General features: G+C 40.4%; 1 protein-coding gene across 1 annotated transcript in view; it reads left to right on the top strand.

Annotated features, from left to right (window-relative positions):
- The window catches only part of C2H16orf87 (chromosome 2 C16orf87 homolog), a 69,573-nt gene extending 42,731 nt beyond the window's left edge, over positions 1 to 26,842 (top strand). Inside the window, exons 4-5 of the transcript XR_009548302.1 lie at positions 26,086 to 26,508; positions 26,541 to 26,842. The gene's annotated coding sequence lies outside the window, so the exon portion shown is untranslated. The remainder of the gene's footprint in view (positions 1 to 26,085; positions 26,509 to 26,540) is intronic.
- The last annotated feature ends 759 nt before the right edge of the window (positions 26,843 to 27,601 follow it).

A 27,601-nucleotide genomic window follows, 5' to 3' on the forward strand; every position in this document is an offset into this window, starting at 1 on the left:
GGGCCCTGCCTAACTCAACTAGATCTGCACAATTTCCCAACATATATATATATATATATATATATATACACACACACACATATATATACATACACACATATGTTATTTATATCTTCTTGTTGGATAACCTTTTGATCATTACATGCCTTCATTTTATTTATTTTCCCTTTTGTTGCCCTTGTTATCTTTTTATTGTTGTTGTAGTTGTTATTATTGTTGTTATTGATGTCATCATTGATAGAGAGGACAGAGAGAAATGGAGAGAGGAGGGGAAGACAGAGAGGGGTAGATAAAGATAAACACCTGCAAACCTGCTTCACCACCTGTGAAGTGACTCCTTTGGAGGTGGGGAGCCGGGGACTTGAACCGGGATCCTTACACCGGTCCTTGAGCTTTGCGCTGCATACACTTAACCCACTGTGCTACCGCCTGACTCCTATGAAAGTATATTTTATGTGATGTGAAAACATTACTTCCTACCCTTTTCCTATATTACTGATTTGGAAAATTTTCATTCTTTCACTCTGAGACTGATTTTATTTCAGATGAGAGCTTCTTATAAACATAGAATAGATGGAATCTTTTTTTTTTTTTTAAACTTAGTAATGAAGTTAGACCATTCACATTTAATTCTACATTTGTTTTCTGGTTGATATATATTTTGTTCTATATTGATTGTTCTATATTGATATATATTTTGTTCTATATTTGTTTTCTGGTTGATATATATTTTGCTATTTATTTTCTCATTTGCTTCTACCTACCATTTCACATGACTTTCTCACTTTCTTTACTTTTACCATCTATAAGTCTCTTTCTCATTTTTTTCTGTGGTGACCAGGATTGTAATTGTAGATAACTTACTACCTGTGGAGCCCTTTGTAAACTAGTTTCATCTCATTATCATTTAATGCCCTGCTTCTATATGATTCTTCTAACTTTTCTCATTGTTGCTCCATATCACTTTGTGTTTCTGGTTATTTTAATATTATCAACTTGCTCATAGTATTGTGTTCCTTTCATACTTATTATAATCTTTTTTAAATTTCTTTAATGGGGAATTACTGTTTTACATTCAACAGTAAATACAATAGTTTGTACATGCATAACATTTCCCAGTTTTCCATATAACAATACAACCCCCACTAGGTCCTCTGTCATCCTTCTTGGACATGTATTCCCTCCCCCTTCCCCACAAACCCGAGTCTTTTACTTTGGTGCAATACACTAATTCCAGTACAAGTTCTAATTGTGTTTTCTCTTCTGATCTGTTTTTCAAGTTCTGCCTGAAAGTGAGATCATCCCATATTCATCCTCTGTTTCTGACTTATTTCATTTAACATGAATTTTTCAAGGTCCATCCAAGATCGGCTGAAAACAGTGAAATCACCATTTTTTATAGCTGAGTATTCCACTGTGTTTATATACCACAACTTGCTCAGCCACTCATCTGTTGTTGGACACCTGGGTTGCTTCCAGGTTTTGACTATTACAAATTGTGGTGCTAAGAACATAGGTGTATACAGATCTTTTTGGATGGGTGTGTTGAGTTCCTTAGGATATATCCCCAGGTCATAGGGTATGTCCATTTTTAGCCTTTTGAGAGTTCTCCAGACTGTTCTCCACAGGGGTTGGACCAATTTACATTCCCACCAGCAGTACAGGAAGGTTCCTTTGACCCCACAACTTCTCCAGCATCTGCTGCTGTTACCTTTCCTGATGTATGACATTCTCACAGGAGTGAAGTGGCATCTCATTGTTGTCTTTATTTGCATTTCTCTGACAATCAAAGACTTGGAGCATTTTTCATGTGTTTCTCAGGCTTTTGGATCTCTTTTGTGGCAAATATGCTGTCTATATCCTCTCCCTATTTTTGGATGGGGTTATTTCTTTTCTTGTGGTTGAGTTTTGTCATTTTTTCCAGGCTGGCTTTGCAGGCGGGAGACAGAGACAACAAGAGACTCATGGCTGAGCTGAGAACACAGTTCAATCTTTATTCACAAGTGGGGGAGCGGTTCAACAAACTAATCGAATCCAATCACAACCCAATTCTATCTTGCCTCTCCTCCGGTGGAAGAGTCAGGAACAAAGGATAGGGGGTGGGGAGAAGAAAGAAGCGCAAACCAGTAATGACTAAACCAAATGTCCCAGAGGCGGGGGGGGGGGGTAGACCAAACCAATATCTCAGAGGCAGGGGGTGCCCAGCCAACAGTGGACATGCAAACAGAACACATAGCAAGCAACACAAGCGAACCCAATGTGATGATAAAGTCAGAAGGCTTCACAATCAGAATCCAGAAGCATAACAACAGAGTTTGACAAGCTCCTTATTTATTTTGGTTATTAAATTCTTGTCTAATGTATGGCATGTAAAGATCTCCCATTCTGTGAGGGGTCTGATTTGGATAGTGGTTTCTTTTGCTGTTCAGAAGCTTTTTAATTTGATGTAGTCCCATAGGTTTATGCCTGCTTTAGTCTTCTTTGTAATTGGATTTGTTTCATTGAAGATGTCTTTAAAATTTATCTGGAAAAGAGTTCTGCCAGTATTTTCCTCTAAGTACCTGATAGTTTCTGGTCTAACATCCAAGTCCTTGATCCACTTGGAATTGAATTTTGTGTTTGGTAAAATATAGTGGTTCAGTTTCATTCTTTTGCATGTTTCAACCCATTGTTTCCAACACCATTTGTTGAAGAGACTCTGCTTTCCCCATTTAATAGTCTGGCCACCTTTGTCAAAGATTAGATGTCCATAGGTGTGGTGGCTTAGTTCAGGCTCTCATTCTATTCCACTGGTCAGTGTGTCTATTCATGTTCCAGTACCAAGCAGTTTTGATGACAATGGCCCTATAATACAATTTGAGATCTGGGAGTTTGATACCTCCAGTTCTGTTCTTTCTTCTCAAGATTGTTTTGGAAATTCTAGGTCTTTTCTGGCTCCATATAAATGTTTATAGCATTTGTTCTATTCTAAAAAATGTGGTGGGAATCTTGATAGGGATAGCATTCAGTTTGTATATGGCTCTGGGTAATATATTCATTTTGATGATGTTAATTCTTCCAAACCATGAACATGGAATATCTTTCCACTTCTTTGTGTCTTTTTCAATTTCCTTGAGTAGTGACTCAGAATTTTCAGTATACAAGTCTTTCACTTCTTCGGTTAGGTTTGCTCCTAGATATTTTATTGTTTTTGTTGCTATAGTAAATGGAATTGATTTCTGGATTTCAACTTCCTTTTAGTGTTTGCATAGAGGAATGCCACTGACTTTTGAATGTTAATTTTGTAGCCTGACACCTTACTGTATTGCCTGGTGGTTTCCAAAGGCTTCCTGCTGATTCCTTAGGTTTTTCTATGTATACTATCTTGTCATCTGCAAATAGAGAGAGTTTGACTTCTCTTCCAGTCTGTATTCCTTTAATTCCTTGTCCTGCCTGATTGCTATGGCAAGAACTTCCAACACTATGTTGAATAGTAATGGTGATAGTGGACAGCACTGTCTAGTACCTGATCTGAAGGGAAATGCTTCCAGTTTTACACCATTGAGTATGATGTTGGCTATAGGTTTGATATATATAGACTCCACTATCTTGAGGAATTTTCCATCTATTCCTATTTTTTGTAGTGTTTTGATCATAAAGGGATGTTGTATTCTGTCAAAGGCTTTCTCTACATCTATTGACAGGACCATGTGGTTTTTGGTCTTGCTTTTATTGATGTGATGGGTCACGTTGACTGATTTATGTATATTAAAGCAACCTTGCATCCCTGAGATAAACCCCACTTTGTCATGATGTACGATCTTTTTAATATGCTGCTGTATCCATTTGGCTAGAATTGTGTTTAATATTTTAGCATCTATGTTCATCAGAGATACTGGTCTGTAGTTTTCTTTTTTGGTTGTGTCCCTTCTGCTTTTGGTATCAAAGTGATGTTGGCTTCATAGAATCTAGAAGGGAGTATTCCAGTGTCTTCAATCTTCTGGAAGATTTTTAAAAGTAAAGGTATTAGTTCTTCTTTGAAGGTTTTGTAGAATTCATTTGTAAAACCATCTGGTCCAGGACTTTTATTTTTGGGGAGATTTTTGATAACTGTTTTAATTTCATTAGCTGTGAGGGGCCTGTTCTTATGATCTAGTTCCTCTTTACTTGATTTTGGAAGTTCATAGGTATCTAGGAAATTTTCCATTTCTTCCAGGTTCTCTAGCTTGGTGGCATATAGTTGTTCATAGAAGCGTCGCATAATATGTTGAATTTGTGTGGTGTATGTTGTGATATCTCCTCTTTCATTTATTGTCAGGGTCTCTAGAGGGGTGATCTCCAAGGGAAAGGTAATGGACCGGTTCTTTCTCGCTTGCAAGTGGAGTCGACACGAAGTAAAGACAGTGGGGAGACTGCCGCGTGCTCAGATCTCGTTTATTAGCAGGTGGACATGAATTAAATAGAAAACCAAACAAAGGAAATTATTGAACTATGTCAGAAATTACAGGTTTCTTAAAGGTCAGCTTGCCCTTATGGTAGGGGGCTGGTATGACAGGAATTGATGAGATATAAGACAGTTATTCTCCATGATGCAAGCAACTTAATTATCCAAAGGTATTTGAGAGAAGCATAGGGGTTAAACCAGTAGGGTGAGACAGAGAGAAGACGGATATCAAAAGGCCATATAGTTTGGAATTTCTCTTGTCTGGGGTCTGAGGTATATGATAGAGTGTGTGATAAGGTGTGTTCTCCGCTGTGATCAGAAGGTAAGGTGACTTTGAGTAAGTGAATCTTAAAGTAGGCAGCCATGTGGCCTGCGGTTAATGGGGAGAAGTATTGGGGTTTCTGTGGGCCTGAGAGTCAAGAAGGAAAGAACTAATCTGAGCTTCTCCCTTTTGCTCACCTCGATTGAGAGAGACTAACCAAGAGGGTAACTTCTCAGGCCTCCATCCAAGGTAGGGGAGTTCTCCCTAAGCTCTATCAAGCTTATACATAGTCCCAACAATTTATGATCCGATCTATTTGGGTCTTCTGCCTTTTTTGTTTTGTTAGTCTGGCTAAAGATTTGTCGATTTTGTTCACTCTTTCAAAGAACCAACATTTACTTTTGTTGATCTTTTGTCTGGCTTTTTATTTTCAATGTTATTTATTTATGCCCTAAATTTTGTTATTTCTATCCTTCTGGTTGCTTTAAGGTTTCTTTGTTCTTCTTCTTCTTCTAGGCCTTTAAGATGTGCAATCAGGCTGTTTATTTGTGTTTTTTCTTGTTTCCTAATATGTGTTTGTATGGCTATGAACTTCGCTCTCAGTACTGCCTTAAATGTGTCCCAAATATTTTAATAGCTTGTGTCTTCATTTTCATTGAACTCTTGAAACATTTTGATTTCTTCTTAAATTTCTTCTTTGGCCCAGTAGTTGTTAAGTAGTGTACTGTTGAGCTTCCACATTTTGGGACTCTTACTAATCTTTTATTGATTGTTAAGTGTTAGTTTAATTCTTTATGGTTGTGAAAGAGACTGGAGATGGTATCTGAACTGGTAAACTGCCCAGCTGTTAGCAGACACTTAATCTCTCCCTAGGTTCCTCTCTATCCAGGAGCAACACATGTTTGCACTCACTGGTGATTTGGTGGGATCCTGAATTCATTCTAGTCCTGTCTTGTTGTGGTCCAAGGTGGTCTCCTTTGGTATTCCTAGTTGACCTGGGAGAGGAGAGGAGAGGAGAGAAACACAGCTTCTGCTGGTCCATAGCCCCCTATTTATTATAATCTTAACTGTAATGTGAGCCTAAGGATAATCCTAGCCATAAGCCTGTGGCTAACTCTGACACACTAATTTTACTCGATGACTTAGCATAACACTAACCCTATGCCTATTGCTAAACCTAACTCTCAGTCTAACCCTAACTGAAAGACTGTGGGATAAACCAAACCTTAAGCATAAACATAAAACTTACCTACTGATAACCCAAAACCTAATCAAGGCCTATGGTTAACACTAACCTAAACCTAATTTAAGCTTACCCAATTTTTTTTAAAGATTTTATTTATTTATTCATGAGAAATAATAGGAGAGAGAGAGAACCAGACATCGCTCAGTACATGTGCTGCCAGGGGTTGAACTTGGGACCTCATGCCTGAGAGTCCAAGGCCTTATCCACTGTGTCACCTCTTGGACCACAACTTATCCAAATGTTGAGTCTAAGATTAACACTAAATCTAATGTAATACAATGACTAACTCTAAGTCTATGGCTAACCCTAATACTGAGACTGTGTCTAACATTTATAGCAACCCAAAGCCTATACCTAAGCCTAATGCTCACCCTAAATATAAAATTAAAACTGGGGAGGGGGATGGTGGTGCACCTTGATAGGCGAACAAGTTACAATGCATAAGGACCAGTCCCCACTTGCAGGGGGAAAGCTTTGTAAGTAGTGAAACAGTGTTGCAGGTGTTTCTCTGTCACCACCTTCCATCTCAATTTCTGGCTGTCTCTATCCAATAAATAAAGGTAATAAAAAACAAACACGCAAAAAATCAAAAACACTAAAGCTAGGTCTAAACTTAACCATGACTGACAATAAACATAATACTAAGACCATAGCCAACCAGAAACTATCCTACAATGTGGCTAAATTAACCCAAACAGTCAGACTACAATTAACCCTAATACTAATCCAAACTATTTGACTAACTTTGACTTCATCCTAAATCTAGTTTAAGGTTCTCCATGAACCTGACAATAAACCTAATACTATGGCTAATCATTAACTAACTATACATAAGACTAAGCCTACCCCTCAACTCAACTTTACTCTAACCTTAAATCTGTATCTGATACTTCTTGTAAGACTAACCCTAGCCTAAAGGTAACCCTAATTCCAAACCTAAGTCTGTGGCTAACCCAAATCCCAATCTTACTTATTTTTTATTTTATTTGAGGGAATAGCCAATTACAGTACTTTTTTTAAAAAGCTATCAGCATGATTCTTTTTAAAAATTTTTTTATATTTATTTATTTTCCCTTTTGTTGCCCTTTTTTTTTTTCTTCTTACTGTTGTTGTTATTGATGTGATTATTGGATAGGACAGAGAGAAATGGAGAGAGGAGGGGAAGACAGAGAGGGGGAGAGAAAGATAGACACCTGCAGACCTGCTTCACCACCTGTGAAGCGACTATCCTGCAGGTGGGGAGCCAGGGGCTCCAACCGGGATCCTTACACCAGTCTCTGCGTTTAGTCTTTGCGCTTTGCACCACCTGTGCTTAATCCGCTGCATTACCGCCCAACTCTCGATTACTTTCTTTTTTATTTATTTCCCCTTTTGTTGTCCTTGTTTTATCATTGTTGTGGTTATTACTGTTGTTATTGATGTCATTGTTATTGGATAGGACAGAAAAATCGAGAGAGAATAGATGGAGGGGGAGGGAAAGATAGACACTTGCAGACCTGCTTCACCACCTGTGAAGTGACCCCCCTGCAGGTGGGGGGGGGCTGGAACTGGCGTCCTTACACTGGTCCTTGCGCTTCATGCCTTGTGCGCTTAACACCATGTGCACTTAACCTGCTGCGCTACCACCCGGCCCCCAGCACATTTGTTTATACATATGTATGGTTTCTCAGTTTTGTTTAGTGGGTGTCTGCTGTACTCTTATCACTCCCCCACATCAAGGACTTCAAAACCCCACTCCACCCCCAGATCCGCTAGTCCATTTCCCTCTATCCAGAGTCCCTTGCTTTGGTGCAGTACACCTTTCCCAGTACAGTTTTAATTCTGTGTTCTCCCTGTTTAGCTCTCTCTCTCAGATTCCACCTACATATGGAATTATCCAGTATTTCTCTCTTCCTGACTCATTGCTCCCAGTATTTTTTTTTCTGCTTCCAGCAAGTGAGGGAAAGATTAAAATTTAAGAGTTTCTGTTTGAGGTCCTGGAGTGGTGCAGTGGATAAAGTGTTGGATTCTCAAGCTTGAGATTCTGAGTTCAATCCCAGGCAGTGTATGTACCAGAATGATGTCTGGTTCTCTTTCTCTCTTCCTATCTTCCTCAGTAATAAAATTTAAATCTTTTTTTTAAAAGTTTGTTCTTTTGTAAAAAAATTATTGGGGGACTAATGGTTTACAGTCAACAGTAAAATATAATAGTTTGTATATTCATAACATTTCCACATAACAATACAACCCCCTCTAGATCCTCCTCTGCCATCATGTTTCAGGACTAGAAACTCCCACCCCCTACCCCAGAATCCTTTACTTTGGTATAATACAGCAACACCAGTCCAAGTTCTCCTTAGAGTTTTCCATTCTGACCTTGTTTTTCAACTTCTGTCTATGAATGAGATCATACCATATCCTTTTTTTTCCTGACTTATCTCACTTAACATGATATTTTTGAGCTCCATACAAGTAAAGTAGGTGAATTCACCATGAACCTGAGACTTTGAAGACTCAGAAATAAGAGACTCTTTGCATAACCATTATGCCATCTACCCCTGTTCACACTTCTCAGTTTTTTACATAACAGTTTAACCCCCTTCTAGGTCCTCCTCTGCCATCATGTTCTGGAACCTGACCCCTCCTCTACCCACCCCAGAGTCCTTTACTTTTGGTGCAGTATACCAGACCTAGTCCAAGTTCTACTTTGTGTTTTTATCATTATTTTTTGTAATTGGATTTGTTTCATTGAAGATGCCTTTAAAATTTAGACGGAAAAGAATTCTGCCAGTATTTTCCTCTAAGTATTTGATAGTTTCTGGTCTAACAGAGGTATTGAAATCCCCTACTATCACTGTGTTGCTGTTACTATATTGTAGGTGACTCTTTGCTTTTCTCTTGCATCATTCAAGATCCTTTCCCTATCCTTATTCCTTTTCATTTTAAATGTGATGTCTCTTGGTATCTACAAGTCTGGGTTAATTCTGCTAGGGACCCTCTGAGTCTCTTTGTTGTTTTTGCTGGCTTCGCGGGCAGGTAACAGACGACCAGGGACTCATGGTTGAGCTGTAGGCAGTATCTCTTTATTCATGCAGGACACAGCACAATCTAAGCTGAGCTAACCTAAACTAAAGGTACCGTCAAACTCACAATGCTGTCTTTATATATATACTTGCCAAGTAGGGTGGAAACAGGATGTGACATAGAGAGGGTGGAGAGAAAAGTGACTGGTGAAAATCAGAGTGTGACAAGGAGAGGATCAGGGTGTGATAAGGAGAGGGGGTGGAGCAGGCGAGAATTCTATCACTGAACCACTAATGCCCTGGAGGGAGGGTGGTGCTTGTTAACAGCGGTTATGTAAATAGAATGAAGTGGTTATGTAAATAGAATAGTGTTAAGCAGGGAGGATTTAAACCAAATGAAACAGAAGGGGTCTCATGCATACCAACAACTCTTGAAGTTTTATGTTGTCTAGAGTAGTGAAGTTCTCAGCTATTATGTCCTATAGAATGCTTTCTTCCCCTCTCTCTTCTTTCTTCCCCTGGCAAGCCAATAATACGTATATTACTTTTAAAAAAAAATTTATTTCTTTATTGGGGAATTAATGTTTTACATTCAACAGCAAATACAATAGTTTGTACATGCATAACATTCACCAGTTTCCCATTTAACAATACAACCCCCACTGTCATTTATCATCATTCATGGACCTTTTACTTTGGTGCGATATGCCAATTACATTTCAGGTTCTACTTGTGTTTTTGTTTCTGATCTTGTTTTTCAACTTCTGTCTGAGAGTGAGATCATCCCATATTCATCCTTCTGTTTCTGACTTATTTCACATAACATGAATTTTTCAAGGTCCATCCAAGATCGACTGAAAATGGTGAAGTCACCATTTTTTACAGCTGAGTAGTATTCCATTATGTATATATATCACAACTTTCTCAGCCACTCATCTGTTGTTGGACACCTGGGTTGCTTCCAGGTTTTGGCTATTACAAATTGTGCTGCTGTGAACATATGTGTAAACAGATCTTTTTGGATGGATGTGTTGGGTTCCTTAGGAAATATGTATATTACTTCTTTTGAAGTTGTCCTGTATGTCTCTGTTGTTTTCAGTATCTCTCAATCTGTTTTTGATATCTCTTACTTCTTTTCTCTAATTCATCCTCAATCTTGTTAATTCTGTTTTCTGCCTCACTTATTCTGTTGTCTCTCCCCTCTATTGCTTTCTGTAACTCAGCTATTTTGTTACCCTGTTCTGATATTGTATTAGCTTGTTCAGTTGTGCTCTTAGCTCAGCTATTTCAGCTTTTAGCTCTCTAAATACCTCAAGATAGATAGTGTTTTCTTTCGGAGTCTCATTTGTTGTTTCCGCATTTCTAATGATATTACTTTCAAACTCTTTCCTCACTCCTGTGACCAATGCCTCAGTTAGTGTTTGGATCTTGTCATCATTTTTTTAAAAAAATATTTATTCCCTTTTGTTGCCCTTGTTTTGTTGTTGTTGTTGTATTTATTGTTGTCATTGTTGTTGGATAGGACAGAGAGAAATGGAGAAAGAAGGGGAAGACAAGAGGGGAGAGAAAGAGAGACACCTGCAGATCTGCTTCACCACCTGTGAAGTGACTCTCCTGCAGGTGGGGAGCCAGGAGCTCAAACCAGGATCCTTACACTGGTCCCTGTGCTTTGCACACCGTGTGCTTAACCTGCTGAGCTATCTCTGGATTCTCCTTGTCCTCATTCTTTTTTTTTTTAATTTAAAAAAGGAGACATCTTGTCCTCATTCTACTTTTGGGGGTGGGCTATATCTGGGCTTTTGTCCTAGTTCGTTTCTGCAATGTTTCTTCTTGGTTTAACCATTGTATATAGTGTGTTATGAGGTCTTTCTCTCTCTTAGTACTATTCAATACTTTCCTGGATTGACTTGTGTCTAAGTAAGATACTTAAAGAGTTCACAGTTATGCAAATTAACAGTTGTTTCAATGTTGTTTCAATCCTTGAGGTGAAGCAGGGTGGATGTTAAAGCCTGTTTTGTTCTTTTTCTTCCCTGTAGGCTATGGGAGCCTGTGGGCTTTTTATCTATAAGTAGATTTTTTTTAGCTTAATTACTCCTAACTTAGAAATAAATCAGGGTGGGGGAGAGATAGCACAGTGGTTATACAAAGAGTCTCCCATACCCCAAGGATCCAAAGCCACATACCAGTTCAGCTTCTCTGATAGCAGTCAGAACCAAGTAGAGCACTCCCTTGACCCTGTGAGTTTTTAAACAAATCCTGTCTGTGCTCCATGGGTTCTGAGGCAGTTATTCAACGTGCCTCCAAATTTGTTAGAAGAACAATGTGGAAAGGCTGCCACTATACAGCCCCACTTCCAGACCACTGGGAGTGTATGCCTTCTCCTGAGTTGCCTTATCAGATTTTTGCTCCCAGTGTCAGCACAGGTCCTCCCCACTGCTGCTCCAGCCACCAAGGAACAATAGCAATGGAGACTCACAGTTGCATTTGGTGAGCCTTAGTGGATCCTCTCCTCCCTTCAGCAGTTTATTTGTTGATAAAACTCAGACTGGAGGTAGTGCCTCAACTGGCAAACTGTGGGACTGTTACCAGTCTTTCCTGAGTAGATACAGGCTTTCAGCCCCAGGAATCTTTCCTTAGGGCATCTCTGTCCACAAACCACATGTATTTATACTCACCCATGACTTGGTGAGTTCCCAAAGTAATTCGAGTCTTGTCTTATTGTGTTCTCAGGTGATCTTTGTTATTCTTAGTTGACCAGGGAGAGGAGAGAGACACAGCTTTGCCTTCGGAAGTCCCCAAGAGTTTCTACTCTGATGTCTAGGTCTTTGATAGCTGGCCATGGTTCACCATGGTTCACCATGGTTCATTCACTCTGTCCTTTCTGTCATCTCTTCTCCTATCTCTTTGTTCCTTTTGTTGCTACTGTTTGAGTTACCATTTCTATTCTACCACACATTATCTCCTTTGGAGTTATAGTTCCTTTACTTCTTTTCCTGCAGGACTCTTTGCAGTAGTTCTTGCAAGACAGGATTGTTGGTGGTTAATTCCTTCAGTGTTTGTATGTTTGGAAAGCTTTTGGTTTCTCCTTCATACTTGAAGGATAGTTTGGCAGGATAGTGTACACATGGCTGGTAATTCTTATCTCTTAATACTGTAAAAATGTCATTCCACTCCCTCCTTGCTTCTCAGGTTTGAAATCTGGTGAGAGTCTGATGGTTCTGCCTCTGTATGTCAGCTTCTTCCTTTCCCTTGCAGCCTGCAATATTTCTTTGTTGTTCTTACTTTTGCAGAGCATAACATATTTCTTGGAGGTCATTGTTCAGTGATTTTGGTTTCCATTTAGCTTCCTTTATACCTATATTTTGTCCTCTACTCAGGTGTAGACAGTTTTCTGCAATAATTTCTTTGAATATGCTCTCTGTGCATCTCTCCTCTTCATCCTCAGGGACCCCAATAGCTTTCAATTTTTTTCTTCTGATGGAGTCTGTTATTTCACAGACAGACAATTTTTTCATTTTTCATATATCTTCTTCTGTTGCTTTCACTTTGAGAGTATGGTAGTTTTATCTTCTAGTGCTGCTATTCTGTCAAAGCTGTTTTACTTCCAGTAGCATCCCCCCACACACACATTTTTTCCTTTCTCTTTTATTTGATAGGACAGAGATAAATTGAGAGGAGAGGTGTAGATAGAGAGGGGGAGGAAAAGATAAATACTTGAAGTCCTGCTTCTCCACCCATGAAGTGACCACTCTGCAGTGTCACCTGAGTGAGGACTCAAACCCAGGTCACTGTGCACAATAAGGTGCATGTTCCACTGTGTACACCACCACCTGGCTTTCATACTATATTTATGATCCTAGCACTGTATTTAACTCATTCTGTAACACTGTGTCTAACACTAACCCTCAATCTAACTTTCAATCTACCTTCTATAACATTGTGACTAACGTTAAATCTCAAGCCTTTTACTTTGATGTAGTCTCATTTTTTTAATCTTGTTTTAGTTTCTCCTGCCAACAGTTGATTTTCCAAATAATTCTTTGATGTTAACGTGTTCCACTGATATTTCTTCATGTATATTACAGTTTAAGGTCTGATATCCATGTCTTTAGTCCATTTTCTACTGATTTTGTTGTATGGTATTATGATAGTCTAGTTTCACTAATCTACGTGCAATTTTCCAAGTATCATTTATTGAAGAGGCCTTCTGTTCCTCACTGATTATTTTTGGCATTCTTGTCATATAAAAGGTATCCATATATTTGTGGGGTTATTTCTGCTCTCTTGATTCTGTTTCATTGTTTGGAGTATCTATTTTTCTCAATACAATTAAACATTGTATTGAACATTGGCAGGGCCCACAAACCACTATATTTCCGTGCAAGCATTATTTACAGATATCCACCATGCTATCCCCTCAGGGTATTGCTAATTCAGGTAAAATCATTGCAGCAGTTGCTAAGGATGCTTCCACCTTCCAAACATGCCCTTTGCCTCTCTCCACCCCCTTTCCTAGCCAATCCCGTCCCGACTTACCACTTCCAGAATCCTCCCATAAAAGCCGCTCGTATTTCCACTTTAGCTCTCTTTGCTCTTCTCTTTTCTGCGACTAGACCTGGAGAAGAACTGTTGGGCATAGCGGGATATGGCCATTTTGCTAGCTCCATGTGACCTGAACCGCTGTGCTCTCGCCCGACTCTGGGGCACCTGTGTGAATAAAGATTTGCGTTCCCGAACCACCACAAAATTCCTGATCTCTTTTCTCCCCCCCCCCCCCCCCGCGATGCAACCTGACAACAAATGGCATTGGTTCTTGCCCAATGCCTTTTTAGCTTCTGAGATCAGATGAGATCGGGCGTGTTCAAGGTGGTAAGGCCGTAGACCCTTTTTAGCATTAATTGAGTTTTTATTTTCATTATATGGTGGATTACATTGAGCATTGACTGACTTTTGAATGTTGAATCATTTCTTTTTCCTGGGGATAAATCCCACTAGGTTTTGGTGAATTATTCTCTTATGTTGTTGGATTCAATTTGCCAAGATTTGGTTCAGGAACACAAGTGTATAACTTTTTTTTTTTTTGGTAGTCTTTTCCAAAAAAGAGTGATATTTGCCTCATAAATTATGTTAGGAATGATCCCCTTTTTTGAAAACCTTATCAAATTCTTCAGTAAAGCCATCTGCATTTGGGCTTTTATTCTTCAGAATAGCTTTTTATTCTCCATAACTGCATTCACAGTGTCTTTCCCTTACTGTTCTGATTGTTTTGTAATTCCTTGGTGAAATAACTTTGAAATATTTTTATTTCTGACTTAATTTCTGTACCAGTGCTTGGCCTGTTTGGGCTATCTTCTTGCATTAAGCTTGGCCAGTGGTATGAGTCTAGGAATGCATGATGTCTAGGTTGCCCAACTTTTTTGCATAGAGGTGCTAATATATTAATGTATGATTCTTTGTTTTGTAATTTAATCTCTCTTATCCTGATTGGTTTTATAATAGCTCCCTTTCTCTCTTTATTGTGAATCTAGCCAGTAGTTTATCTATTTTATTTATCCTTTTGAAGAACTTGCTCTTGGTTTTATTATTCTTTTGGATCATCTTTCTAGATTCTATTTCATTAATGTCTGCTCTGATTTTTTACTTTCTGTTGGCTTTTAGATCTTTACTGCTCCTTTTCTAGTTGGTTCAGTTGTGTTGTTAGACAACTTACTTGAGATATTTGCTGTTTGTTACTGTGGATCTGTATTGCATAAACTTCCCTTTTTAAACAGCTTCTACCACATCCCACAGGATATGGTAGTTTGTCTCTGCATTTTCATTATTCTCCAAGTAATTTTTAAGTTCCATTTTGATTTCTAGAGTGACCCAGGTGTTATTCAGAAGCATTCTTAGTCTCCATCATTTGGGTAATTTTTGTTGTTGTTGTTTGCTTGTTTTTGTGATAGATGTCTAACCTTACTGCCGCATGGTTAGAAAAGATGCCTTTTGCTGGGAGTATGGATTGATGTGCCAATATCCTTGCTCAGTGGAGAAGCAATTACAGAAGCTAGACTTTCCACCTTCTGTACCCCATAATGATCCCAGAGGGATAGAGAATAAGAAAGTTTCCAATGGAGGCGATGGGATATGGAGGTCTGGTGGTGAGAACTGTGTGGAATTGTACTCCTCTTATCCTATGGTCTTGTCAATATTTTTTATTTTATAAATAAATTTAAAAAGAAGGTTTTGTGTCCCAGCACATCATCAATCTTTAGAATGTTCCATGTGTACTTGAAAAAATGTATATTCTTTTGGGTTGAAAGGCTCTGAGTGTATGCTAACTTCATCTCATTTATTTAACTTCACCTCTATTCCCTTAATTTTTTTTTTTTATCTGATGTTCTGTCTTTTTGCTATAAGTGGTGTGTTAAGGTTTCCTACTATTGCTGTGTTGCTGTCAATGTCTCCCTTGAGGTCTTCTAGTGCTTCATTTTTCTTAAACCTTTTCTATCCAACAACTTTAAATTCACAGCATGATGGTTTTATCTACTACTACTATTCTCTCCTCCACCTGTTTTAGCCTATTTCCAAGACCTCTCTTTGGTGAAATAATTTCTGAGTTCTTGAATTTACTTTTAAATTTTTTTATTTATATATATTTTTCCCTTTTTGTTGCCCTTGCTGTATTTTATTGTAGTAGTTTCTATTGTTGTTGATGTCATCATTGTTAGATAAGACAGAGAGAAATGGAGAGAGTAGGGGAAGACAGAGGGGGAGAGAAAGATACCTGCTTCACTGCCTATGAAGCAATGCCCCTGCAGGTGGGGATCTGGGGGCTTGAACCAGGATCCTTATGCTGGTTCTTGCACTTTGGGCCACCTGCACTTAATCTGCTGTTCTACCACCTGATTCCCTGAGTTCTTGAATTTGTATCTATATGTTTGCTTTCTTGAATTGTTTTCATAATGAGTTTTCTGAATACTCTCATTTTTCTTGACAGACATAGGTCTGTCTGGTCATTTGTGGTTTCTGACATTGATGAATTTCTAAGCTTGCACATTTAGTGTGGCTTCTGTTGTTGAACCAATAGGTAGCACTTGTGTGATGGTGCTGGATTTCTCTGTTTATATATCATGGTGGAGGAGGGGAACGTGTTGGTATGCTTCTGGATTCTGCTTGTGAAGCCTTCTGTTTTTATCATGACATTGGGTTTTCTATGTGTTGCTTGCGATGTGTTCTGTTTGCATGTCCACTGTTGGCTGGGCACCCCCCTATCTCTGGGATATTGGTTTGGCCCTCACTCCCCCTGCCTCTGGGACATTTGGTTTAGTCCTCACTGGTTTGCGCTTTTTCCTTCTCCCTGCCCCCTATCATACGTATCCATGAAGTGATCACATCCCTGCACTTCCTACAGGTGAAGTTGGGCAAGAGGCCACCGCCGTACAATGCACCCCTCCAAAACCAATGATGTGACCTGGCACGACCTGAAGAAACAGAATCACAGACTCCAAAGCTCACTATCTACAAAAAAGCGGAATACCAGTGGCTGACCTTCCTGATAGAGATAGACGTGCAACATTTCGTCCCCTGGCATTTCATCCATGGTCATCTACTTTGGACTGAGACTTCTATCGGACTTGCTGGTACACCCTTTGGACACTTGACACAATTTTACAGCAGCTTCCCTTTATGCTGCTGGGTTTCTCAAAGACTGACTGCAGCGAGCTGCCTTAGGACTCTATAGGCGACACACACACCCCCTCCTTGCTAGGTAATGCCAACAGAGGCAGGAAATGCCCGTTGAGACATGAAATGCCCCCAGAGGCAAGAGATGCCCACAGAGGCAGGAAACACCTGTAGAGACATGAAGCACCCCCAGAGGCAAGAGATGCCCACAGAGACAGGAAATGTCCTTTAGCCTGATAGGCCTTGCCCACAGAGGCAAGAAACGCCCCCCTCTGGCCTTCCCTTGGCATCACACTGGTTCTTGCTGCTCTCTTACTTGTTCCTCCATGTCTTGTGCCAGTGTTTTTGAAAATGTCTGTACGATATAGGTTTCTGTTCACCCCACACTCCTGATACTATGGCCATTAGTTAAAAAGAAAGGGGGAATTGTTGGTATGCTTCTGGATTCTGCTTGTGAAACCTTCTGTTTTTATCATGACATTGGGTTTGCTATGTGTTGCTTGCGATGTGTTCTGTTTGCATGTCCACTGTTGGCTGGGCACCCCCCTGCCTCCGGGATATTGGTTTGGCCCTCACTCCCCCTGCCTCTGGGACATTTGGTTTAGTTCTCACTGGTTCGCACTTTTTCCTTCTCCCCACCCCCTATTATACATATTTCCTTTGTTCCTGACTCTTCCGCCTGAAGAGAGAGATGCAAGACAGAATTGTGATTAGAGATTAGATTGTTGTTGAACTGCATCCCCACTTGTGAATAAAGATTGAACTGCATTCTCAGCTCAGCCATGAGTCCCTGGTCATCTCTGTCTCTTGCCCACGAAGCTAGCACAGCAGGAACAGGAGGCTCTGTCATGAGTAACCAGATGTTTTAATGTCTGTGATATCAGTATAGGTCTTGCTTCTATGTTTCTAGGCTCTGAGAAATAATAGCAAGTTAGAATTTTTTCTCCTGAGTGCTCTAAGGACAAACCATATTATTTTCTAACTGGTTGTTGGGGCCTGAGTAGCTTTCACTCCCCTTTTCCATTCACTGGCTACATGTACCTGCACCTATTTGTGGCTAGAAATTCTTTAATTTCTTTAAGAAATTCTAGTTGTGATTGTTGAGTTCTCAGGTGGTGTTTTTGTTTGTTTTGTTTTTTAAGTAGTTGATCAGGGGGAGCAAAGTACAGCAACTACTACTCTCTATTCGTGCCATTAGAAGTTGGAGGGTTTTATTTTCTGAACTGGTTTTTGGGGCTGAGTATACCATAGGGATTTAATTATTGGCCATGCTTTTCCTTAATTATTGGTGAGTCCCCGTGGGCAGTTCAGTATTCTATTGCCCCTAATTTACCTTCCTGCCACCAACATTGTGTTCTGTTGCATAACTGCCAAAATGGAGCAAGCTGCCATTAATCATGGCTTAAGTCCTGAGAATCTCTCGATTACCCTTTGTTATCTACTGACCATGTGCAACTGCACCCATCTGGACTATGTGAGTTTCTGAAGAAATTCTAGTTGTAATTTGGTGATTTTTCAGGTGATTTTTCATTGCTTTAGCAAGTTGATCAGGAGAGTGACATGAGGCACCTGATACTCCATACCCATATCTCTAGAGGCCTCACAGGACTGAGTATAAAATATTTTACTCCTACTATTATTTTTTTAAAGATTTATTTATTTATTTATTCCCTTTTGTTGCCCTTGTTTTTTATTGTTGTTGATATTGATGTCATCGTTGTTGGATAGGATAGAGAGAAGTGGAGAGATGAGGGGAAGACAGAGAGGGGGAGAGAAAGATAGACACCTGCAGACCTGCTTCTCCACCTGTGAAGCGACTCCCCTGCAGGTGGGAAGCTGAGGGCTTGAACCGGGATCCTTACGCTGGTCATAGCACTTTGCGTCATGTGCGCTTAACCCGCTGTGCTACCACCTGACTCCCCTATTATTTTTTTAATGTTTCCTGGATTTTTTTCATAGGCCATTCTACATACTCTTGATATGTAGATCAATAAGCAGTTTAACTTCAGTAAGGTTATCAGAATGTTAATTTCCAGATGAATATTATGTATAATAATACATAATTGGGGGGGCAGGTGGAGGCACACCTAATTTAGTGCATGCATTATAGTAAACAAAAAGCCATGTTCATGACCCTGGTCTCTACTTGCAGGGGTAAAGATTTACAAGTGGTAGCCCCTTTGGAATATAACTAAAATCTGCCTACTAGCTATCTACAAAATAGAGGACCCCCCAACTCTTCATCTGCACTATTACAGCCTTTAAGTCTGATTGGTCAACAATTTGTTTGGCTTTGTATGTTAACTCTCTTGAAATATGATATGCACATGGATCCAAATTATCTGGGGAGATGATATCATACTGGCAGAAGGACCAGAAAGCTGGATCAGGGAAGAGAGTAACTCCCAAATATGAGAAAGGTGTATAAATATTGTTGATTGTAAACCCCATCGATTTGATGTGATCTGGGGCCCATATTCAGCTTAGGAACCTATGTGACCTCTGCATCCTTGTAGATCTGAGCTCACATTCTGTGGTCATCAGTCGGAATGTTCCAAGCTGCCCCAATATCATGACCCATCTTTCTCAGGTGTAGCATAGAGTATATTGTCCATCGTCCCTTCAGAGGATGGAACATTCTCTACCGTTGTTGATCCAAGTTGAGGGCAAGGTCCTATGGGGGCCCACAAAGGGGTCTATTCTGTTGTTCCTGATAAGAATGATCTGTAACAATGGAGAGAGGGATTTACTCGAGGTCTAGGCCCATCATGTCTGTTTGGGAATTGCAGGACTGCCCCAGCTGATGGAGTGGCCTAACAGTGACTAAAGAGTCATTGTTAAAGTATGCCAGTCTCTTGCCCTTATTCAGCTTTTGCAGTCCTTGCTTTGATGAGGTTATCTTTGGAGTGAGTGAGAGAACTGTATAGGAAGTAGGTGAGGAGGGCATCTAAGTCTAAGTAGACACTATTTTATTATGAACTTTATACTGACTCACTACAGACTATTGTGTATTTTTGCTTTCAGTTATATATTTTTCCCTAATTTATGGATACATGTGAACATAAGCTCTATCTTATGGGACCTGGTCTATATCTAGGTTTGGGGATTTTGTTAGGAAGTGAACCTCCTGGAATGGAATTTGAGACTCCTATGAAAGGAAAGGTCTTACCTGAGTAATGAAGGTGAAGGGTTGACATTCCATGCCTGACGTCTCTGGACACAGTCTGAATTGAAGCATGCTGAGGTGTACTCCTTTCATTGATTAGGCTGGGGTTGGCTGATGGAATATCATTTGGTATGAATTGAGAGAAGCATGCAGGAAAGTGAGCCCTACCCTAGAGGTTCCAGGACTGGGGAAATTATAGGCTCTAAAGAGGAACCGGGAGGATCCTGCTGTCTTTGGGTTTAAAAAGACAATAGATAGTTATTACTATAATCACATTATTTGGCAATTGGGTTAACTTTGAAATATGCCTTTGTTACAATTTGCTGTGTCATACATGACATCAGCATAATTTATGTCCTTTGACATTATTTGTATATAGTTGTGTCACTGGTTGCTTCTGTTCTCCCTAGTCTAAGCATTTAAGACATTAACTCTCTTTTCAACCACCAGGTTCCAGATGCTAGCATGATGCCAACATGACTTCCCTGGACAGACAACCCCACCAATGTGTCCTGGAGCCCCGCTTCTCCAGAGCCCTGCCCCACTAGGGAGAGAAAGATACAGGCTGGGAGTATGGATCGACCTGCCAATGCCCATATTCAATGGGGAAGCAATTACAGAAGCCAGACCTTCAACCTTCTGCATCCCACAATTGCTGTGCAGATTTCTCCCCAAGACTCTGCCACTTTACACAGATTTATAGTGCTTTCAGGGCTTTCCCCAACCAATCCTGTCCTGACACGTCACTCTGGGGTGTTGACCTAAAAGGCCTACCTACTCTTCCTCCCCTCTCTCACTCATTTGCTCGGAGGTGCAGTAGGAGGGGTACGGCCATTCTTGGCTGGCTCCACATGGCTCGAACTGCCGTGTTCCCACCCCAACCCTGAGGTCTGCGCGAATAAAAGATTGTGTTCCCTTTCTGCTCCAAACCTCCTTTTTCTGCTTCCCACTGCCACCACATCAAGCGACACCACAATGAGCTTGGGTCCATACTTCCAGAGGGTTAAAGAATGGGAAAGCTACCAGGGGAGGGGATGGGATGGGATACAGAGTTCTGGTGGTGGAAATTGTGTGGAGTTGTACCCCTCTTATCCTATGGTTTAGTCAATGTTTCCTTTTTATTTATTTTTTACTTTTTAAATTTTTTAAAAAGAATTTATTTATTCATGAGAAAGATAGGAGGAGCAAAAGAACCAACCATCACTGTGGTATATGTGCTGCCAGGGATTGAACTCGGGACCTCATGCTTGAGAGTCTATTGCCTTAGCAACTGCACCACTTCCCAGACCACAATGTTTCCTTTTTATAAATAAAAAATTAAAAAAAAAAAGATTTACAAGTGGTGAAGTAGTGCTCCAAGTCTCTTTCTTCACTCTTTATCTCCCGCTTACCTCTCAGTTTCACACTGTCCTTATCCTAAATAAATATTTTAAAAAGCCAACCAACAAAATAATAATAAAGGAACATCTATTGTCAAATGTGCACATTTGGGAAAAACCAGGCTCTTCCCTGTCCTGGAGAAAGGCCACACTCCCCACTTTTGAAGAGTAGAATTCTCTGAATGATCACTTTGTTCTACAGTTACATACCAAATGCTTTTTTTTGGTAATAACTTTTAAATAATAATTTAATAATGATCTACACTATTATAAGACTACATATGTATAGCTCCACACTTTACCCACCAACAAAGTCCCTTGCTTTCTCCCCTCCCACATTAGTAACCATAATAGTTCTCATGAAGTCTTGAAGATATATAGAGTTTGGCTATTTTTTCCTCCATAAGTCCATGTGCTCCAATTCTCTGATCCACAAATGAGTGAAACCATCTGGTAATTGTCTTTCATCTCTTTCCTTACTTCACTAAGCATAATCACCTCCAGTTTCAAAGGACATAATATATTTTTATATCTAAATATTAGTGATTTTATTGGTTTACAAGGTTATAAGATTACAGGGGTAGTTCCATAGTACACCTACCACCAAAGTTCCTTACCCTACTCCACCCCATTATAATCATCATAATTCTAACAAAGTCTTGGAGAGAGTTTTTTTTTTTCAAGTTAATGTGTTTCAAAAATCTGCATTGCACAAATGAGTGAAATCATCAGTTACTTGTCTTTCACCACCTTACTTACTTTATTGAGCATAATCACATGCAGTTCCATCCATTTTGTTCTGAAGGACTTAATATTTTTTAAATTGCAGAGTTGTATTGCACGAGCCCTATAATTCCTTTATCTAGCCATTCATTGATGAACATCTATATTTCTTCCACTCCTTGATTATTGTGAATGATGTATTCAAAAACACAGGTTACCGAGATACAGACCAGGGCCCATGAGATAGGGCATATGTACATGTATCCATAGGTTAGGGAAAATATATATACCTTAAAGCAAAAGTGCACAATAGTTTGCAGTGAGTCAATAAATGTAGCAAGGAAGTAGAAAGACCTAAAAAGCACCTAATAAAACAGTTTATATTTAGACATAGATACCATCCTCTCCTACCTCCTATTACATATCCTTCAATCACTCCAAAGCTAACCTTGTTAGACAAAGTAAAGACTACAAAAGCTGAATAAGTGCAAGAGACAGGCATACTTTAATGATGACTCTTTAGTCACTACCAGGTTACCCCATCACCTGGGGTCCTAGTCAAGGAGTCCTGGGATTCTCACACAGACATGATGGGCCTAGACCTCTAACAGATCCCTCTCTCTACTGTCACTGGTCATCTCCACCAGGAACAACTAAATGGACCCCTTTGTGGGCCCCTATAGGACCTTGGCCTCAATATATCAACAGTGGTAGGGAATATTCCATTCTCACAAGCGAGGTTGGACAACATACTCTACTACCCAAGGAAGATGGGTCCTGAAATTAGTGCAGCCTGGAATGTTCCTAGCTGTCACCACAGAATGCAAGCTCAGACCCTGTAGGGATGCAGAGGTTACATAGGCTGCTATGCTGAATAAACCAAATAAAATTGATGGGGTTTACAGTTAACAATATTTATATTTTTTCCCCCATATTTGGGAGCTATTCTCTTCCCTGATCTAGTTTTCTAGTCCTTTTTCCAACTATGACACCATCTCCCCAGACAATAACCTGGGTTCACCTGCATGTTAGCTGTCAGGCTTAGACAAAACTAGTAAAGACGTGGGTCACTTGGAAAATATCTAAAATAGACCTACTAGCTTTTTCCAAAATGGAGACCCCAAATCTTCATGTGCAATATTCTTGCCTTTATGTTCATGATTAGTCAACAATTTGTTCTGCTTTATATTTTTTAAACATTTATTTATTCCCTTTTGTTGCCCCTGTTTTATTGTAGTTATTATTGTTGTTGTTATAGGACAGAGAGAAATGGAGAGAGGAGGGGAAGACAGAGGTGGGAGAGAAAGACACCTGCAGACATGCTTCACTGCTTGTAAAGAGACTCCTGTGCAGGTGGGGAGCCAGGGGCTCAAACTAGGATCCTTACGCCAGTCCTTGCACTTTGCACCACCTGCACTTAACCTGCTGCACTACTGCCCGACTCCTGCTTTATATCTTAACTCTTTTTCAGCCACCAGGTTCCAGATGCTAACATGACTTCACTGGGCAGATGACCCCATGTGTTCTGTAGCTCTGCCTCCTCAGATTCCTGCCTCACTAGGGAAAGAGAGAGAGAGAGAGAGGCTGGGATTATGGATCAACCTGCCAATGCCCATGTTCAGTGGGGAAGCAATTACAGAAGTCAGACCTTCCACCTTCTGCACCCTATAATGATCCTGAGTCCATACTCCCAGAGGCATAAAGAATAGGGAAGCTATCAAGGGGGGGATTGCATATGGAGTTCTGGGGGGTGGGAATTGTGTGGAAATGTATCCCTCTTATCCTATAATCTTGTCAATATTTCCATTTTATAAATAGAATTATAAAAAATTGAAAGAAGAAAACAGAAGTTGACTTCTATACTCGTGGCTTTGGAGTAGCAGCAGCTATGTTTTGCTCTCCTTAATCAACTAGGAGTCGCAAAGAGGATCACCTGAGAATACAAAACAGGACTAGAATTACTTCAGGAACCCTCCAAGCCAGGGGTGAGTGAAAAGAAAACATGTGTGGCTCATGGACTGAGAGGGGCTTAAGGAGAGATTCCTGGAGCTAAAAACCCTTACCTACTTGGGAGTGGCTGATACCAGTCCAGCAGTTTGCCAACTGATAGCCAAATGCATCATTTCCGGTCTGAGTTTTATCTATAATATCAATAAATGGCAATGGACTGAATTCACCCATTAAGAGGCACAGAGGAGGATGGATCAGAAAACACAATTGAACCATATGCAGGAATCTCACCTAACTCAACAAGACTCAAAGTGAAGGGGTGGACCACAAAAAAGGGCAGGAAAAGCTATTCTCATATCTGACACAATAGGCCTTAAAATAAATAAAATTTTAAAAGGTAAGGATGAACATTACTTAACGTCCAGAGGATCAGTCAATCAAGAGGACTTAACAATTATTAACATCTATGCACCCAGTGAGAGGCCATCCAAATACATCAAACATCTACTGAAAGAGCTACAGTAATATATTAACAGCAACACAGTAGTAGTAGGGGACTTCAACACCCCACTCTCTCAACTTGACAGATCATGCAGGCAGAAAATTAATAAAGAAACAAGGAATTAATTGAAGAGATAAACTAGAACTACTGGGGAGTTGGGCGGTAGCGCAGTGGGTTAAGTACAGGTGGCACAAAGCGCAAGTACCGGTGTAAGGATCCTGCTTCAACCCCGGCTCCCCACCTACAGGGGAGTTGCTTCACAGGTGGTGAAGCAAGTCTGCAGGTGTCTATCTTTCTCTCCCCCTCTCCTCTCCATTTCTCTCTGTCCTATCCAACAATGACATCAATAATAATAATAACTACAACAAGAAAACAACAAAGGCAACAAAAAGGAATAAATAAATAAATATTAAAAATAAAACTAGAACTATTGAATATTTTCAGAGTCATTCACCCCATGAGACTGGAATACATTTTCTATTCAAGTCCATATGGATCATTCTCAAAGAAGAAATTAAGGAGGAAATTAAAATGTTTCCAGGATTCAGTGAAAATGAAGACACATTGAATGAATGACTAAAGCTGGGGTTGTGTGTCACAAAGCATTATTTATTCTGTTGTTCATCTCAAGAGCTACTGAGGAATAGGATGCCCTGTCTTGCTGGTTTTGTGAAGGCACCAAGGACTGAAGTTGGACCATTGGAGGAGTTAAATACATGAAAGTCTTTTGCATAATCATGGTATCTCTGGGTCCCTGTCTCTTACGATTATATTTTAATATATTCATTATCTATTACATGCATGAGAGAGCTTGACATAGTGTGTGGGGGGGCTTGCAGGGGCATCAGGGGAGAAGAAAAGCCTGGGCATCTCTATATATATGTTACATTTTAAAAAATATTTATTTTTTAAAATATTTATTCCCTTTTGTTGTCCTTGTTGTTTTAATGTTGTAGTTATTATTGTTGTTGTTATTTATGTCATCATTGTTGGATAGGTCAGAAAGAAATGGAGAGAAGAGGGGAAGACAGAGGGGGAGAGAAAGTCACCTGCAGACCTACTTCACTGACTGTGAAGTGACTCCCCTGCAGGTGGGGAGCCAGGGGCTCTAGCCAGGATCCTTACACCGGTCCTTGTGCTTTGTGCCACGTATGCTTAACCCGCTGTGCTACTGCCTGACTCCCTTATTTATTAATAATGACAGGAGGAGAGAGAAAGAACCAGACATCACACCGGTACATGTGCTACCAGGGGTTGAACTCGGGACCTCATGCTTGAGAGTTCAGTGCTTTATCTATAGCACCACCTCTTGGATCACTAAATTATCTTTATTTATTGGAGAGAGATAACCAGAAATTGAGAGGTAAGGAGGAGAGAGAAAGAGAGACACCTACAGCCCTGCTTCACTACTTGTGAAGGAGAAGAAAAGAATACAGAAAGCAGGGTGTGTGTGTTCATTTCTTTCTCCTCCTTCCAACAGCATTGCTCAGCTGTGGATTATGGTGGTGTGGGGGCTGGAACCTGGGACCTTGGAGCCTCAGTGTTAGAGTCTGTTTGCATAAACATTATGCTATTTCACCCCACCCTTTCTTTTGTTTCTTTCTCTTTTAATTTTTCCTTCTCCTCCCTCTATACACCCCCATCTCTCTTTTTCTCTCTCTCTCACATTAACTTTAATGCTGGACTTTGGCTTCAGGAAAACAGTTCTAGCTATCTCAACTTGAAAAACAAAAACACATTTAATCCCCCTTCCCCCTCTCTTTGAAGCTTGGAAACAACAGTTGAGTGCTGAAGGAGAATAAAGTCCAGCTTTGAAAGGCCATCCTGCCCCAAAGCTGGGACTATCTGCATCTGAATGAAGCCATTGAATGGATGGTCCACACTGGTGAGATCCAGTTCATTTATTAATTCTTACAAAAACACTGTCGATTTCTAGAAAGGACACACCTCCTCCTCTCCAAGTCTCCCCAACTTTTGGTCAGTGGTCATTCCTCCATGAAAAGTAAATAAATAAAATTTCTTCAGCGGGGAAGGGGGATCTCGAGACTGTGGCCACAGGCTGAAGCGGAGCCATGAACAAGCCAAGCCCTTTGCTTCCAACATTGAAATACTAATGAGAGAAAGTTGTCAGTGTCTAATGTATTGCACCAAAGTAAGAGACTCTGGGGTGGGGGGCAGGGGAGTGTTTAGGTTTTGGGACATGATGGCAGAGGAGGTCCTAGAGGGGGGTTGAAGACTAGTGTGGAAAGATGAGAAGTGCTGTACATGTACAAACTGCTGTATTTTTCTGTCAACTGTAAACCATTAGCCCCCCATCCCACCCCACACCCAGGAAGGAAGGAAAAAAAGAAAGTCAGTTGGTCTCCTGTGGGTCTGCTGCACATCACCATGCCTTTTCAGGCTTGAGGCCCCAGACTTCCCAAGGTAAAGCACACCACTGTCAAACCAGAGAGGACAAGTGTTCCCATCTCCCTATTTCAATGCCTCTATGATTGAAATGGAATAAAATCTATTTATCTGTTTACCCTCCTTCTTGCCCCCCACCCTAGCACTGATCAGCTCTCATTTACGTTGGGGGGGGAAGGATTGAACCCGGTACTTAGAAGACTCAGGCATGAGAGTTTCTGTGATAAATCTATTCCTTTTTTTTTTTTGTTGTCTCTAGAGTTATCTCTGGGGTTCAATGCCTGCACTATGAATCCACTGCCCCTGTAGGCCATTTTTTTCCATTTTGTTGCCCCTATTGTTATTGTTGTCATTGCTGTTGGATAGGACAGACAGAAATCGGGAGAGGAGGGGAAGGCAGAGAAAGGGAGAGATAGATGCCTGCAGACCTGCTTCACTGATTGTGAAGTGACCACACTGCAGGTGGGGAGCCGGGGGCTTGAACCAGGATCCTTACCCCAGTCCTTGCGCTTTGCACCTTGTGTGCTTAACCCACTGAGCTCCCGTCGGTCCTGATAAATCTATTCCTTTGCTAATAGTGAAAGTGTGGAAGAGGGTGACCTACCAAAAAATAGGAGAATTCATTTTGATTGATTGACTGACATTTTTTTAAAAATATATATAAACAAGGGCAACAGAAATGAGAAAAACTGGCCCTAAGGGTGGCAGTGGAAGGTGGCATGAGCTTTTGAGAGGCTCTTGTGCACCTCCTCCACCAGTAGGGTACTCGCTGCTGAGGTTCTGACAGCGCAGAATCTCACCCCTCGTTAAACAAGTGAGTAGTTTGTTGTGAGGCAGGTAGCCTTTCTAGGTGCTCTGTGCCGCGTGTCCGGCATGT

This window comes from Erinaceus europaeus, chromosome 2, assembly GCF_950295315.1.
Source record: "Erinaceus europaeus chromosome 2, mEriEur2.1, whole genome shotgun sequence".
Taxonomy (NCBI): Eukaryota; Metazoa; Chordata; class Mammalia; order Eulipotyphla; family Erinaceidae; genus Erinaceus; species Erinaceus europaeus.